This window comes from Jaculus jaculus, chromosome 2, assembly GCF_020740685.1.
Source record: "Jaculus jaculus isolate mJacJac1 chromosome 2, mJacJac1.mat.Y.cur, whole genome shotgun sequence".
NCBI lineage: Eukaryota > Metazoa > Chordata > Mammalia > Rodentia > Dipodidae > Jaculus > Jaculus jaculus.
In genome coordinates this window covers 18,643,845-18,659,027 of record NC_059103.1, presented here as the reverse complement: position 1 = coordinate 18,659,027, position 15,183 = coordinate 18,643,845, and the positions used below count along the sequence as shown (strand labels likewise).

Sequence of the window (15,183 nt, the reverse complement as noted above, 5' to 3'; positions counted from 1 at the left end):
TAGTTCTTCCTTAATTAGACCTTAGATGGTGCCAGGGAAGGAGGAGTTTAGGTAGCAATGGTATAAGCAGGGTTCACAGAGAGGTGCCAAGTCATGGGATGTTGGTGCTCTGGAGGTAAGGAGACATTGCAAGGAAACAAAGGTGCTGAGAGGGGGCAAGATCATGACAGACTGGAATGCCATCCTAAATGCTTGTCCTATGGGAATCGGGGAGACACTGCAGAAGGCTCCCAGTGTAAGTGAGCAATCAGATTCTAGTTTAGAAAGATTTGTCCAGTGGCATCCTAGGGGTTGGATCCTGATGCTGTAGGAGAGAAAGAAGGCAGCAGTGTGAGGTGTGAGTTCCTGGTTCAGTGAGACACCTCATCTCAAAGGAGGTGAATGGGATTCCCAAGAATGGCTCCTGAGGTTGTCCTCTGCATATATGTGTGTACTTGCACACACATAACCACCCACATGCATTTTTTTGGTCTTTTTGCTTATTTTTACTTTCTATTTATTTGAGAGAGAGAAAGGGGCAGAGAGAGCAAGAGAATGAATATGAACATGTCATGGCCTCCAGTCACTGACAATGAACTCCAGACGCATGTACCACCTTATTTATCTGGTTTATGTAGATTCTGAGGAATTTAACTTGGGTCCTTAGGCTTCGAAGGCAAATGCCTTAACCACTAAGCCATCTCTCCAACCCACCCACATGCATGTTTTTGTTTGTTTTTATGAGGTAGGGTTTCACTCTAGTCCAGGCTGATCTGGAATTCACTCTCAGGGTGGCCTCGAGCTCACAGGGATCCTCTTACCTCTGCCTCTGCCTACCGAGTGCTGGAATTAAAGGCATGTGCCACCACGCATGCTTTTTTTTTGGGGGGGGGGGTTGGAGGTAGGGTCTCACTCTGGCCCAGGCTGACCTGATTTTCACTATGTAGTCTCAGGGTGGCCTTGAGCTCACAGTGATCCTTCTACCTTAGCCTCCTGGGTGCTGGGATTAAAGGTATGTGCCACCACGCCCGGCTCCATGTGCATTTTTTAAAATGTAACATATCTGTGGAAGTTTGGATGTCCCCAATTGATTTAGGGGTTTATTAAAGCTTGTAATTTAGATCTTCAGGTACCTGGCTGGAGGAGGTGCCACTGTGGGCAGATCCTAGAGTCCAGCCCTGAGGTGTAGGGGCAGATTTGGAATTTCCAGCTAAAGAAATGCAGAGTGTTTGAGCTCTGCCTGGGTCCTGGAGTATGCTTGCTTATAGTGTTGCTGATGGGATTTCTCTCTGCATGGATCTTGGAAAGGGGTCCAGCTTCTTTCACCATTATGGAACTTCCCCTAGATCTCTAAGCTTCAAATAAATGTCATTCTTCACATAAACTGTCTTGTCTGGAGGTTCATCCCAGCAGCCTGAGCTGACTGCGACACACATCCTAATTGAGGCTCTGTGAGCTTTTTGAAGCTAATAATTCACAAGGAGCCCAATATCACAGCTTTAAAATGCTCAGCAGTGTTCCAGTGAGTTCTTGGCTTGCATGCATGGTGGTCATGATTGTTAAGAAACCCATCCAGCATGTAACTGAAGTCTTCTGTGAATGTTTCCAGTTTTTTTCTTGCACTTTCTCTTTTCCTTTTCATGGTTGATGCTGAAATGTGCACATGTCATAATCCCCTATCACACCCTTACCTTGCTGTTCTTGGTACCACATGTAGTAAAAGACACGGAAGTGTGTGGTTCAGCTTCTTGAATGAACATGTGTTGGTTCTTTGGACTCCCATCCAGTGAGCTTGCCTTAAGCCGGCAAGATCAGAGTCACCAAACACCTTCTCGTCAATCACTACTGCCTCAGGAAGCTACCCGTCACTGCTAGAAATCCCGGGGCTTCTGAGGGATAGTGCTCACCTCAGTTGTGTTGGAGGACTGCCTTCCTGTTGTGAGAACAAGACAGCACAAAGAATATTAAATCTAAGTCCTTTGTTGTAAAATAATCATCCATTCACAAAGATTGCAGAAATAGTACAGAAAGGTTTTCTATAACCGTCACACGATGATAACACATTATCAGAACCTGAAAATGAGTTGGTCATGGTGACCATGCCTGCAATCTCAGTCTTTAGGAGGCTGAGGCAGGAGGATTGTGAGTTCAAGACCACTCTGAGACTTTGTCACAAAATAAAACAATCCTAGAAGATTGATATTTATACTACCCTCAGACGAGTTTTTACACATACACAATGTACGCTGATCATAATCCTCTCCCACCACCTTTCATCCCTCCCTCTCCTGTCTCCCTTCATTGAATCTCTTCCTCTTTCCAACTAGTCCCTCTTCTATTTTGATGTCACTTTTTTTTTTTTTTTTTTTTTTTTGGTCTTATGCAGGTCTTATGTAGGTAGCAACTGCCACTGTGAGGCCATGAATGCAATGGTCACTTTTTTGTCTGAAAGACAGCATTTCAAAGCACTCCACTCCATTTTATGGCTCTTACATTCTTTCTGCCACGTTCCCTGACCCTTGGAGAGTGTGATAGAGATCTCTCTCTTAGTGCTATCACTTCTCAGAAATTTGATGAATCTTGAGTCTCCCCAATAGTCACTGCCATCTGAAAAGAGAATCTTCTCTAACCAGAAGGGAGAGTAGCATTAATATAGGGGCATAATCATCAATATTTGGAGGGCAGCTTGGTGGGCATGATATATATCCATTTAGCCAACCAGCAGTAGTAGCTTCACCCCTAGGGCTTAGGACTTCCCCAGACATAAGCTTTTGACTAGGCTATAGTACCAGTTATGAATTCCCTCCATTGGAGTGGGCCTCAAATCCAGTGGTTTCCCTAGTCACAGACATGTTACCATTGTACCAGCTGGAATATTTGGTCTAGCCCAGTAGCCATATAACTCACAAGTCCACTACTGGTTAAGACAGTTGATGAATTTTCTCTCCTAGCAGGCTGCATACCACTTTCCCGCTATGATAGCTAGTCAACAAGGAGGCTTCCAGCCTGCTCTCCTCAGTGTCCTATAGCCAAAGCCTGTGGTTCATAGAGCAATTAAAATATATTTAGGACTGCAGAGATGGCTTAGCATTTAAGCACTTGGCTGTGAAGCCTAAGGACCCTGGTTCGAGGCTTGATTCCGCAGGACCCATGTTAGCCAGCTGCACAAGGGGGCGCACGCGTCTGGAGTTTGTTTGTAGTGGCTAGAAGTCCTGACGCGCCCATTCTCTCTCTGTATCTGCCTCTTTCTCTCTCTGTCACTCTCAAATAAATGAATAAAAATGAACAAAAAAATAAAAAGCTTAAAAAATATTTAATTTATTTATTTGAGAGAAGGCAGACAGAGAGAGACAGTGGGCATGCCAGGGCCATCATCATTTTTACTGAATAAGTCAGTTTATTAAAATAATTGACTTAGGCATCTGCAATGGTAACTTCAACCTCCACTCCTGGCTCAGTACTAATGGAAATAATCTGCTTAACAATCTCAGAAGGACCGTATGAATCAATTATTCACTTGTGGATTCTTATCAGGAAGTGATCCCATGTCTTGGAACCTTCACCACAAGGAGTTTTCCTTGTGGTTATTCTCAGTGTCTGGGTGGACACACGAACTGGTCCTTTCACTTTGAGGCTCTTGTCCTTGGCCCCTCTGATCAAGTCAGCACACACCTCCAGGGACTTCATGTTGTGACTGTTGAGGGTTATCTGGATTCTGTGGATGGCCACCTCCAGTTCCATGGCTGTCTTTCCAATATCCTTAAAGGTCATGGCTGCAGCGTGGCTTCCTGACCATCTTGTTCCTCATCGAGAGTGAACAGCGGTGAGTCAGGAGCAGACAGAAGCTCCACTGCACCCACAGCCACATCTCAGAAAGCTATGCTGACTCCCCCCACCTCCCCCAGTAGGGTTTTACTCTAGTCTAGGTTGACCTGGAATTCACTCTGTGTTCTCAGAGTGGCCTTGAACTCATGGCGATCCTCCTACCTCTGCCTCCCGAGTGCTGGGATTAAAGGTGTGCACCACCACGCCCAGCTTTATGCTGACTTTTTGTAGTCCAATTCACCCTCTGTCTCTAGCCTACCCTCCTCTCTGGTACCTTCTCTGTTATCTTCTAATTTTTCATGTTATCAGAATCATATATATATGGTCTTTGAGGGTGGAGTCTTCTTTACTCAGCAAATGTTTTTAGGATATATCTAAGTAATTTGGTGAGGTGGTGCCTGCCCCAAACCTTAGCACTCAAGGGCCTGTGCAGGAGGATCCCTGCAAACCAGTCTGGGCTACATCAGGAGAACCTATCTCATTTAAAAAAAATAATAATAATATGGGCTAGAGGGCTGAGTGTGGTGGTACACACTTTTAATCCCAGCACTTGAGAGGCACAGGTAGGAGGATCACTGCAAATTCAAGGCCACCCTAAGACTACATAGTCAATTCCAGGTCAGCCTGAGCTAGAGTGAGATCTTACCTTGAAAAACAAACAAACAAAAAAAGCTAGAGGGATGGCTTAGTGGTTAAGGCATTTGCCTATGAAGCCTAAGGACCCAGGTTTGATTTTCCAGTACCTATGTAAGCCAAATGCACAAAGTGGCACGTGTTTCTGGAATTCATTTGCAGTGGCTAGAGGCTCTGGCATGCCCATTCTTTCTCATTCTCTCTGTCTCTCTTCTATCGTTCTCTCTGCTTGCAAATAAATAAATAAATATTAAAAAAAAAAAAGAGCTGGGAAAATTGTTTAGTGGATAAGGCATATCCTGTGAAACCTAAGAACCATGTTCTGCTTTCCAGATCCCATGTTAGCCAGATGCATAAAGGTGAGGCAAGTGCAAGGTTGCACATGTCCACTAGGTGGTGCAAGCATCTGGCGTTTGATTGCAGTGGCTGAGGCCCTGGCATGCCAACTCTCTCTCTGTAAAAACAAAAAAATAAAAATAAGAACAAAAATCAACATCACTACTAAAAATATCAAGTAATTTATTACATATGTCAATAGTTTGTTCCTTTTTATTGCTAAGTGGTATTCCATAGTGTGGACACAGTATGTGGACTCTAGGCAAGCACTGTGTCCATAGTCTTAACAACTTACCCAATGAAGGATGTTTTGGGTTTCCCCCATTTGTCTATTACAAATGAAGCTGCTTCAACATTCATGTTCAGTTTTTGGGTGAACGTAGCTTTAAGTTCTTAAGGTTTTCTGAGGCATGCAACTGCTAGGTTATATGGTAAGCCTTCTTTCTTACTTTTTTCCTTCAGAAACTGCTAACATTTTATAGTGTCACTACACCACTTTACATTCTTACCTGCAATGTATGAAAAGTTCAATTTCTCAGTGTCCTTGCCAGCATGTGGTGTTATCGTTAATTTTATGGCTTGCTATTTCAATAAACTTGTAGTGACATGCCATTGTGTCTTAATTTGCATCTTAAGGACTTGTTCTTTTTCACTTATTTAGCTCTTTGGTTTCTTTCATCAGCATTTTGGAGCTTTCAGCATACAAGTCCTAACCTGCTTTGTTAGATTTATGCTGAAAGTCATTTTGTGAACAATTATAAATGCCTTTCTATTTTCAGTGTCATTTTTCATGTGTTCACTCTTAGTGTACAGACAAACAATTAATTGTTGCTTGTTGATCTTATATCCTGGAATCTAGGAGACCCTTTTTGTGTAGGTTTCTTGGGATATTCTTCAGAGATCATTATGTCATTTGCAAACAGGGACAGCTTTATTCTCTCCTTTCCAAAGGGCAAGTCTTTTACCTTCTCTCTTTACTTACTCTCACTGGCACTTTAAGATCTCACTGCATATGCATGGAGGAGGCCAGTCCTGGTGTACTTCCTGTTGTTAAAAGCATTGACTCTCCCTATTTAGTAAGATGATAACTGTTTTTTTTTTTTGCACATTTTTTTTTTTCCGCAGTAAAATTTCTCTGTGTTCCTTGTTTTCCAAGAGTTTTTGTTAGAGTGCTATTGCTTGGCTGATACTGACATTGAGCAAGACTCACTGCTGGGCACTGGAAGCAGCCTGATTGGCATTGGGTTTTGCAGAAAAGAAGAGAATTGTTAGGGGTTAACTGACAGGGAACCAACAGGTGGCCTGGCCAGTGAGGAGGGCTTTTAAGGGCTTGAGAGGTGGTAGGACTTATAAGTTTCGGGTCCTGTTTGGGTATAATTGTACCTTTTAAAGTTTTAACTATTTTAGTACTGTGTTGAAATTTAGTGGTATCTCTGGCTTTTAAAAAAATTTTGTGGGGCTGGAGAGGTGGCTTAGCAGTTAAGGCATTTGCCTGAGAAGCCAAATGACCCAGGCTCAATTCCCCAGTACCCACATAAGCCAGGTGCACAAGGTGGCACATGCATCTTGTGTCCCTTCGCTGTGGCTGGAGGTCCTGTTGTGTTCCCCCACCTGCCTCTTTCTCTCACAGACTCAAAGAAATTAAATCACAATTTTAAGAAAAACTGTGGTGCTAGAGATGGAACCCAGTCTCTCACTCATACTGGGCAAGTACTCTACCACTGAGCCACGCCCCCAGCCCCTCACTGGGGGATTCTAGGCAGGTGCTCCACCACTGAGCCATGCCCCAGCATTGATTCAGCTTCTTGAATATTTAGGGATATTTGCATTGTTTTTCATTTTGAGTAAATTATAGTAGTTTGAGCCTTCAAGGAATTGGCTCACTTCATCTAAATTATCACTTTCTGTGGGTAAATTGTTCATAACATTGGCTGACTTTCCTTCTGGTGTTTGCTCACTATCTCATTTCATTTCAGAATTGATTTATGTCTTCTCTCTTTTGTCTTTGTCAGTTTTGCTAAAGGTCTCATGATTTTATTAGTCTTTCCAAAGATCTAGCTATTGTTTCATTGATTTTTATACCCTTTTCTGACTTCAGTGTTAAAACTTTCTGTTCCTCTCTTTATGGTGCCCTTTCTGTTTAGGTTTCTTTTCTTTCTTTCTTTTTTCTTTTATCTGGGTTTATAATATGAGAGCTTATGTTACTGACTTTTCTTGTATTCTAATATAAGTGTTCTGCTTACATTTCTCATTGCTGTGACAGAATATGATAGAATTTAGAGGGGAAGGATTTTGGCTCACAGTTTGAGATGGTACCTTCCATCATGGTGGGGTGCATGGCTGTAGACTCTCCCGTTGTCCATGGCAGCAGGAGTATGAGGCTGCTTTCTTACATCACATTGATCTGGAAGCAGAGAGAGCTCTGGATAGATGTGGGGCTGGTGTATGACACTCAAGTTGTGCTCCTATGGCCAACCATTTGCCTACTAGGTTTCAGGTCCAAAAGATTCTAACATCTCTCAAAACAGTTCCCCCAACTGGGGACCAAGTGTTCAAACACATGAGGGAATATTTCACATTCAAGACCCAGCAGTCAGCATATGGGACTCTAAAATGTTCCTTCAACTCTGCTCCAGCTATGTCCCACAAGTTTGACATTTTGTTTTCATTCTTTTTTTTTTTGTTTTGTTTTGTTTTTTTGAGGTAGGGTCTCACTCTAGCCCAGGCTCACCTGGAATTCACTATGTAGTCCTCAGGGTGGCCTCGAACTCATGGCAGCCCTCCTACCTCTGCCTTCCGAGTGCTGGGATTAAAGGGGTGTGCCACCATGACTGCCTCTCATTCTTTTTTTTTTTTAAACAAGATATTTTAAAATATTGATTTATTTGAGAGAGAGAGAGAATGAATGGGCATACCAAGGCCTCCAGCCACTGCAAACAAACTCCAGAGGTATGTGCCACCTGGCGCATCTGGCTTATGTATGTACTGGGGAATGGATCCTTAAGCACCTTAACCATAAAGCCATCTCTCTCCTACCCTGTTTTCATTTTTAATTATATAGTTTTATCTTTAGACTTCATCTTTGGCCCAAAGGTCACTTCACAGTTTGTATTTAGTTGCTCTTTTCTTTCTTTTCTAGGTTTCTAGTTTGATTTTGTTATGGTCAGAGAACATACTCTGGATGATTGTGGCATTAAGTTTGTTGAGGGTGGTTTTAGTGGAGCAGATATACTTCATCTTGGAAAACGTTTTGCGTTTGCACTGCTGTCGTTGGGTGTGTGTTCTGTCATGTCTCGTCCACTCATGGGTTGGTGGCATTGTGCAATGGCTCTGTATCCTTGCTGGCTATCTGTGTGGTCTGTGAGTTGTGCAAGGAGTGCTGGTCTTTAACTGTAATTATCAATGTCTTTGTGTAGTCTTTCAGTCTTATCAAGTTTTGTTTCACATTTTCAACTATGTTGTTGAACACACTTAGGATTTCATTATCTTTTTGGTAGATCTATTGAATGTTCTTCCTTTTCCCTAGTAATTTTCTTTGCTCTGGAGTCTGTACTACAGCCTTTCCTCCAAGCATGACATAACCATTGGCCGTTATGGAATAGAAGTTGCTGTGGTGAACTACAGAATGCTTGGTCCTATAGTCACAGCAACAAAGGAAACAGAACAATACAGTAATAGCAAGGTTTGTGATAATAGTTCTAAAGCTGTGAACACTCCTTGTCAAATGGGATGGGGATCACAGGACCCTTATCTGGACTTCCGGACATTACTCCTCCTGCCCCCAGCTCTCAGATGCACGTGGTCATGAGAGAAGCAGAGTATATAGGAACTGGAAGGTTAGTTGAAGTACTCCATGATGCAGGTTCCATGTGCTCATCACTCAAGATAAAGTAAGACTTCTGGGTTCACCCACGCTCCTTAACCATGCTCCTGTAAATAACACAAATAAATTTACTGGCTTGTGAAATTGGGCTTGAGTGGAGTCTAGCGGTGGGGTTTGTGTTGTTGTTGTTCTGTCCTTGTTGCCCCATCTGGAGTAACGGGTGTCTCTAGGAAAAGAAGTATAACAGAGTCTGCTTTATCTGTTAATACAACCACTTCTGCTTTCTTTTGTTGGTATGGTTTGCCTTTTTCCACTCTTTAAAAAAAAATTATTTATTTACTTGACAAAGGGAAAGGGGGAGAGGGGGAGAGGGAAAGAGAGAGAGATTGAGAGGGTGTGCCAGGGCTTCCAACCACTGCAAACAAACTGCAGATGCATGCACTACCTTGTGCATCTGGCTTACATGGGTCCTAGGGAATTGAACCGAGGTCCTTTGGCTTTGCAGGCAAATGTCTTAACCGCTAAGCCATCTCTCCAGCCCCCCTTTTTCCACTCTTTTATGTTGACTGTCATTATATTTGGAGTGAATTTCTTAGAGATGGCACAGCATTTAGTCATGCTCTTTGAATATACTGTCACCCTAGTCTAGAATTCCATTTTAACCTATTTGTTAGTATATTGTTTTGTGTAGACTCTAGTGGTGCCTCTCTCTCTCTTTTTCTCCCCTCCCCCTCTGTCTGTGTGTGTGTGTACGTGTGTGGCCTACTGGTGCCAACATTGTGTGAGTAAAGTGAAGAAACTTAAGTCTCTTTCCCCTCCCCCAATACATTTATAATGTCTTAATTATTTCCTGTATAAGTATTGAAAACCACATGGGTTAGTACAGTAATTTTTATTCATCATCAAGTATAATTCAGAAAGAAGATATAGCACAGTTTATAGTGTATTGACTGTCACACGTTTGTTCTTTTTTCTTCTTCTGATGGTCTGAATTTCCTTTAGAATCTTCCTATCTGCTTGAAGAATTTTACTTAGCAATTCTGGAGTTGGAGTTGGGATAGTGGCCACTTGCACTCTTGCTTTCCCTTTATCTGACAATGTTTCAGCTTCTTCTTCATTCCTGAGGGTGTTTGTGTGGAGGTACTCTGGACTAACAGTTCTTTTCGTTCAAGATTTCCTCTTGAACTGGGCATGGTGGCACAGGGCCTTTAATCCCAGCACTCGGGAGGCAGAGGTAGGAGGATCACCATGAGTTCGAGGCCACCCTGAGACTACATAGTGAATTCCAGGCTAGAGTGAAACACTACCTCGGAAAACCAAAAAAAAAAGATTTCCTCTTGACCAGGACTTTTCATCAGTCTTCTGTAACTAAGTTGTTTCTTTCTTTCAGATGTAGGAAATGTTCACCCTCACTAAACTTGCAACACATTTTAAATTTTTGAGAATTTAGTGTACTTTGATCTTATTCACACTACCATTACTTTCTCTTGCCAACTTCCCACTCCTACTAAAACCCTTTTTGTGTGTGTGTGTGTGTGCGCGCGTGCATGTGCATGCATACACACATGAACATGCTTACCAGTGGCTGCACCACTGAAGAAAATTCCTCCAGCAACCATTAACTGCTAGTAACTACTCTGGGAGGAGTGGGGCCTTGTGAGTCTGTTCTTTATCCATGATGGAATGTGGCCAGGGTCAGTCTTGGACAGGAAACCACAGTTGCTGTGAGTTCATGAATGTAAAGGTTATGTCCTGAAGACATCATTGCATACGTTGATATTGGTGTCTTTGGGCTTTCTTTTTTCATTCATAAGATTTTCCTGTTTCTTGGTATTTTGGTTCTATTTGGTACATTTTTGGTTATTAGTTTGTGGAACTCTGGGTCTAATGTGTTGTCTTGGCCCTATTTGACTGTGAAAATACCACAGTGGAGCAGGTATGCGAAGGTGTCCCCAATTACTTCCAGTGAAGGTGGAAGTTCAGGTTCCCCTTGCAGCTTTCACTGGCCTAATGGGAGTAGGCAGTGGGTAGGCGTATGGAGGCCAGAGCTGAAATGGATTGGAATTGTCTGCACTTCACTGTCCAGCCTTCCCTTCAAAGTCACAAACTTTCAATAGACTCCTGAGCTCCAAGAATTCCATCAGAAAAAGTATAGGTGGGAGCAAGCATTCCTCATTCCTTCTGTTCTGCCACCTCCCGAGAATCCTGTCCTCCATCTTTAAAATTAATACTTAGGAACATGGGGAGATGATCCAGTAGTTAAAGTGCTTCCCACACATGTGTGAGGACCAGTTTGGCTTTAAATTCACCTTCTAGCCCATGCTGGCCTTGAGCTTGCTTCTATATTAGCCACTTGAGTGCTTGAATTTGAGGCACGAGTCAGCATTCCTGGTTCATTTTTACTCTTTAAAAATTTTTATTTACTTGAGACAGAGAGCTAGGGAGAGAAAGAAAGAGAGTAAATGAGAGAATGGGTACACCTGGACCTCTAGCCACTGCAGACGAACTCTAGACACTATGAGTCACCATGTACATCTGGCTGATGTGGGGCTTAAGGAATCAAACCTGTGCCCTTAGGCCTTGCAGGAAAGCGACTTAACTGCTAAGCTATCTCTCCATCCCTCATTTTCACTCTTGAATGAAGGTTTATCAGAGTACAATTTTCTTCTTTTTTTGGTGTTTTCTCTTTCTCTCTCTCCCATTGTGGAGTCTTCAGCAATAGCGTTTTACCATCTATTCCTGATGGGAAACCAAGGGCCTCGGCAATGGCCTGTAATGTTTGGGGGCATCAGGGACCTCCCTGGTCAACAACTCACTGGAAGTTATCCCATCCCTGGCAGTGAAAGTTTTCTAGCAACAATCTATGGCTCTTGAGTATTCCATTGTCCAAAAAAGTAGGATTCCATATGATTTATTTATATCCTCTTAGGCTTTGATTAGCCCTCCCTCCACCTTTCCTTTACTCAATCTCTTCCCCTGACCTCACTTAGGCCTTTTCACCCCCATTTATCTATTCTTCTACTTACATATTTATAATGCCATCCTATTAAATACCCCTGTCCCTTCCTTTCTCTTCCCTTTATATCTCTTTTCTAGCTTACTGGCCTTTGCTACTGAGTTTTTTTTCCTATTCAAACAGCAGTCCAATCATCTGTAGCTAGGATCCACGTATGAGAGAGAACATGTGACACTTAGCTTTCTGGGCCTGGGTTACCTCACCTACTATAATTCTTCCTAAATCCATCCATTTTCCTGCAAATTTCATAACTTCATTTTTCTTTACCACTGAGTAGAACTCCATTGTATAAATGTGCCATATCTTCATTATCCACTCATCAGTTGAGGGATATCTAGGCTGGTTCCATTTCCCAGCTATTGTGAATTGAGCGGCAGTAAACATGGTTGAGCAAGTATCTCTAAGGTAATGAGATGAGTCCTTAGGATATATGCCTACGAGTGCTATAGCTGGGTCATATGTTAGATCTATTTTTAGCTGTCTTAGGAATCTCCACACTGATTTCCACAATGGCTGGGCCAGATTGCATTCCCACCAACAGTGTAGTAGGGTTCCTCTTTTTCCACATTCTTGCAAGCATTTATGGTCATTTGTTATCATGATGGTAGCCAATCTGACAGGAGTGAGATGGAATCTCAACGTAGTTTTAGTCTTCATTTCCCTGATGACTAAGGATGTAGAACATTTTTTCAGATGCTTTTATGCCATCCGTATTTCTTCTTTTGAGAACTCTCTAGTTTCATAGCCCACTTTTTAATTGGCTTGTTTGATTTCTTATTATTTAGTATTTTGAGTTCTTTGTATATCGTAGATATTAATCCTCTATCAGATGTATAGCTAGCAAGGATTTTTTTCCCATTCTGTAGGTTGCCTTTTTGCTTTACTCACAGTGTCCTTTGCCATACAAAATCTTTGAAATTTCATGAGGTCCCAGTGGTTAATCTGTGGTTTTATTGCCTGAGCAATTGGGGTTATATTCAGGAAGTCTTTGCCAAGACCAGTATGTTGAAGGGTTTCCCCTACTTTTTCCTCTAGCAGTTTCAGGTTTCAGGTCTGATGTTAAGGTCTTTAATCCATTTGGACTTAATTCTGTGCATGAAAAGAGAGAAGAATCTATTTTCATCCTTCTACATACACATATCCAGTTTTCCCAGCACCATTTGTTGAAGAGGCTGTCTTTCCTCCAATGAGTATTTTTGGCATTTTTATTGAATATCAGGTGGCTAGAGCTACCCGGACTTACATCTGGGTCCTCTATTCTGTTCCATTGATCTACATGTCTGTTTTTGTGCCAGTACCATGCTGTTTTTGTTACTATGGCTCTGTAGTATAGGTTAAAATCAGGTATGGTGATACCAACAGCCTTATTTTTGTTGCTCAGTATTGTTTTAGATATTTGCGATTTTCTTGTGCTTCCAAATGAATTTTTGGATTGTTTTTTCTATTTCCATGAAGAATGCCATTGGAATTTTGATGGGGATTGCATTAAATGTATAGATTGCTTTTGGTAAGATTGCCATTTTCACAATATTGATTCTTCCAATCCAAGAACAAGATATATCTTTCCATTTCCTAGTGTCTTTTGCAATTTCTTTTTGGTTTTTCGAGGTAGGGTCTTACTCTGGCTCAGGCTGACCTGGAATTCACTATGTAGTCTCAGGGTGGCCTCAAACTCTTGGCGATCCTCCTACCTCTGCCTCCCGAGTGCTGGGATTAAAGGTGTGTGCCACCATGCCCGGCTCTTTTGCAATTTCTTGCTTGAGTATTTTAAAGTTTTCATTGTAGAGATCCTTCACTTCCTTGGTTAGGTTTATTCCAGGGTACTTTATTTTATTTTATTTTTGATGCAATTGTGAATGGGAGTGCTTCTGTGATTTCATCTTCTGTGTGTTTGTTGTTAGCATACAGGAAAGCTACTGATTTCTGTGTGTTTATTTTGTATCCTGCTACATGGCTATAGGTGTTTATCAGCTCTAACTGTTTGCTGTTAGAGTTTTTAGGGTCCTTTATGTATAGAATCGTGTCATCTGCAAATAATGATAACTTGATCTCTTCCTTTCCAATTTGTATCCCTTTTATGTGTGTCTCTTGCCATATTACTATGGCTAAGACTTCCAGTACTATATTAAATAAAAGTGGGGACAGTGGACACCCTTGTCTTGTTCCTGATTTTAGTGGAAAAGCTTCTAGTTCTTCCCCATTTAGTAACATGTTGGCTGTAGGCTTGTCATAAACAGCCTTTATTATGCTGAGGTATGTTCCTTCTATTCCCAGTCTCTGTAGGACTTTTATCATGAAGGGGTGGTGGATCTTGTCAAACGCTTTCTCTGCATCTAATGAGATGATCATGTGATTTTTGTATTACATTTATCGATTCGCATATGGAACCATCCCTACATTTCTGGGATAAAGCCTACTTGGTCAGGGTGAATGATCTTTCTGATATATTCTTGTTTTCTGTTTGCCAAAAATTTGTTGAGAATTTTTGCATCTATGTTCATGAGGGAGATTGGTCTGTAATTTTCTTTTTGTTCTATCTTTGCCTGGTTTGGGTATCAGGGTGATGCTGGCTTCATAGAAGGAGTTTGGTAGGATTCCTTCTTTTTCTATTTTATTGAAAAGTTTAAGAAGCAATGGTGTTAATTCTTCTCTGAAGGTCTGGTAAAATTGAGCAGTGAATCCATCTGGGCCTGGACATTTTTTTAGTTGGGAAAATTTTTATATTTATTTTTAATTAATTAATTAATTTATTTTTAATTTTTTATTAGTTTTGTATTCAGCAAATACAGTCAGTTTGGTACCACTATTAGGCTCATCCGTGACCTACCCCCTCCCCATTGGCCCCTCCTTGTTGAGGTATATGGGTCGTGCATTATGGAGTTAGCCCATAGTTATGGGTGAGATAAATGTCTCTGCATATCATGACCCAACATGTGGCTCTGACATTCTTTCTGCCCTCTCTTCTGCAAAATTTCTCTGAGCCATGTTGGGTTCATTTTTGGTCTGTTTTATTAGTGATGAGGTGTTGGGGGCCTCTGAGGCTCTGGCTCTCTGATTTGGTAGGCGTTGATTTTTCTCTTTGTTGGTCTCCTTCCCCCTTGTGCTGGTATCCGGTTCATCAGGAAAACAGCACCCTTGCTTGTTTCGCCAAATTTTCTTAGCTTCAGCCTGACCCCCTTCTGAGGTATGATGGGGTGGCTCTCTCCTTAAGATCTATATCTATCTGAAAAAGAGAAGCAGATTCTCCAGTGGAGAGTAAGTTAGCACCAGGACAAATGAGATAACCCTTTTTTTTTTTTAATAGAGAATTGAATAGGTGTAGGCCCTCTTGTAGCCCATGATTGATGGTAGCTTGATATTGGAGAGTGGGCTAATGTTTGGATATGGTTCTGACTTGTTTCCCAGCTCCAGCTATGGGTCCCATACCCCTGAGGGGATCAGTTAGCCAAATCAAGAGCAGTTGGTTCCCCACCATGGCTGTGTGCCACTATTGCACTTGTGTGGCCATCACAACAGGTTATTTGCTGCTAATTTAGGTTAGACCATGAGTTGCTTGGACAGATATTGGTCA

At 41.9% G+C, this 15,183-nt stretch overlaps 1 protein-coding gene and 1 pseudogene across 1 annotated transcript in view; one reads left to right on the top strand and one right to left on the bottom strand.

Annotated features, from left to right (window-relative positions):
• Positions 1-15,183, top strand: part of LOC101618217 (S-adenosyl-L-methionine-dependent tRNA 4-demethylwyosine synthase TYW1) — a 156,685-nt gene that overhangs the window by 126,735 nt on the left and 14,767 nt on the right. The gene's annotated exons all lie outside the window — the stretch shown is intronic.
• On the bottom strand, positions 3,394-3,750 carry LOC101608029 (annotated as a pseudogene).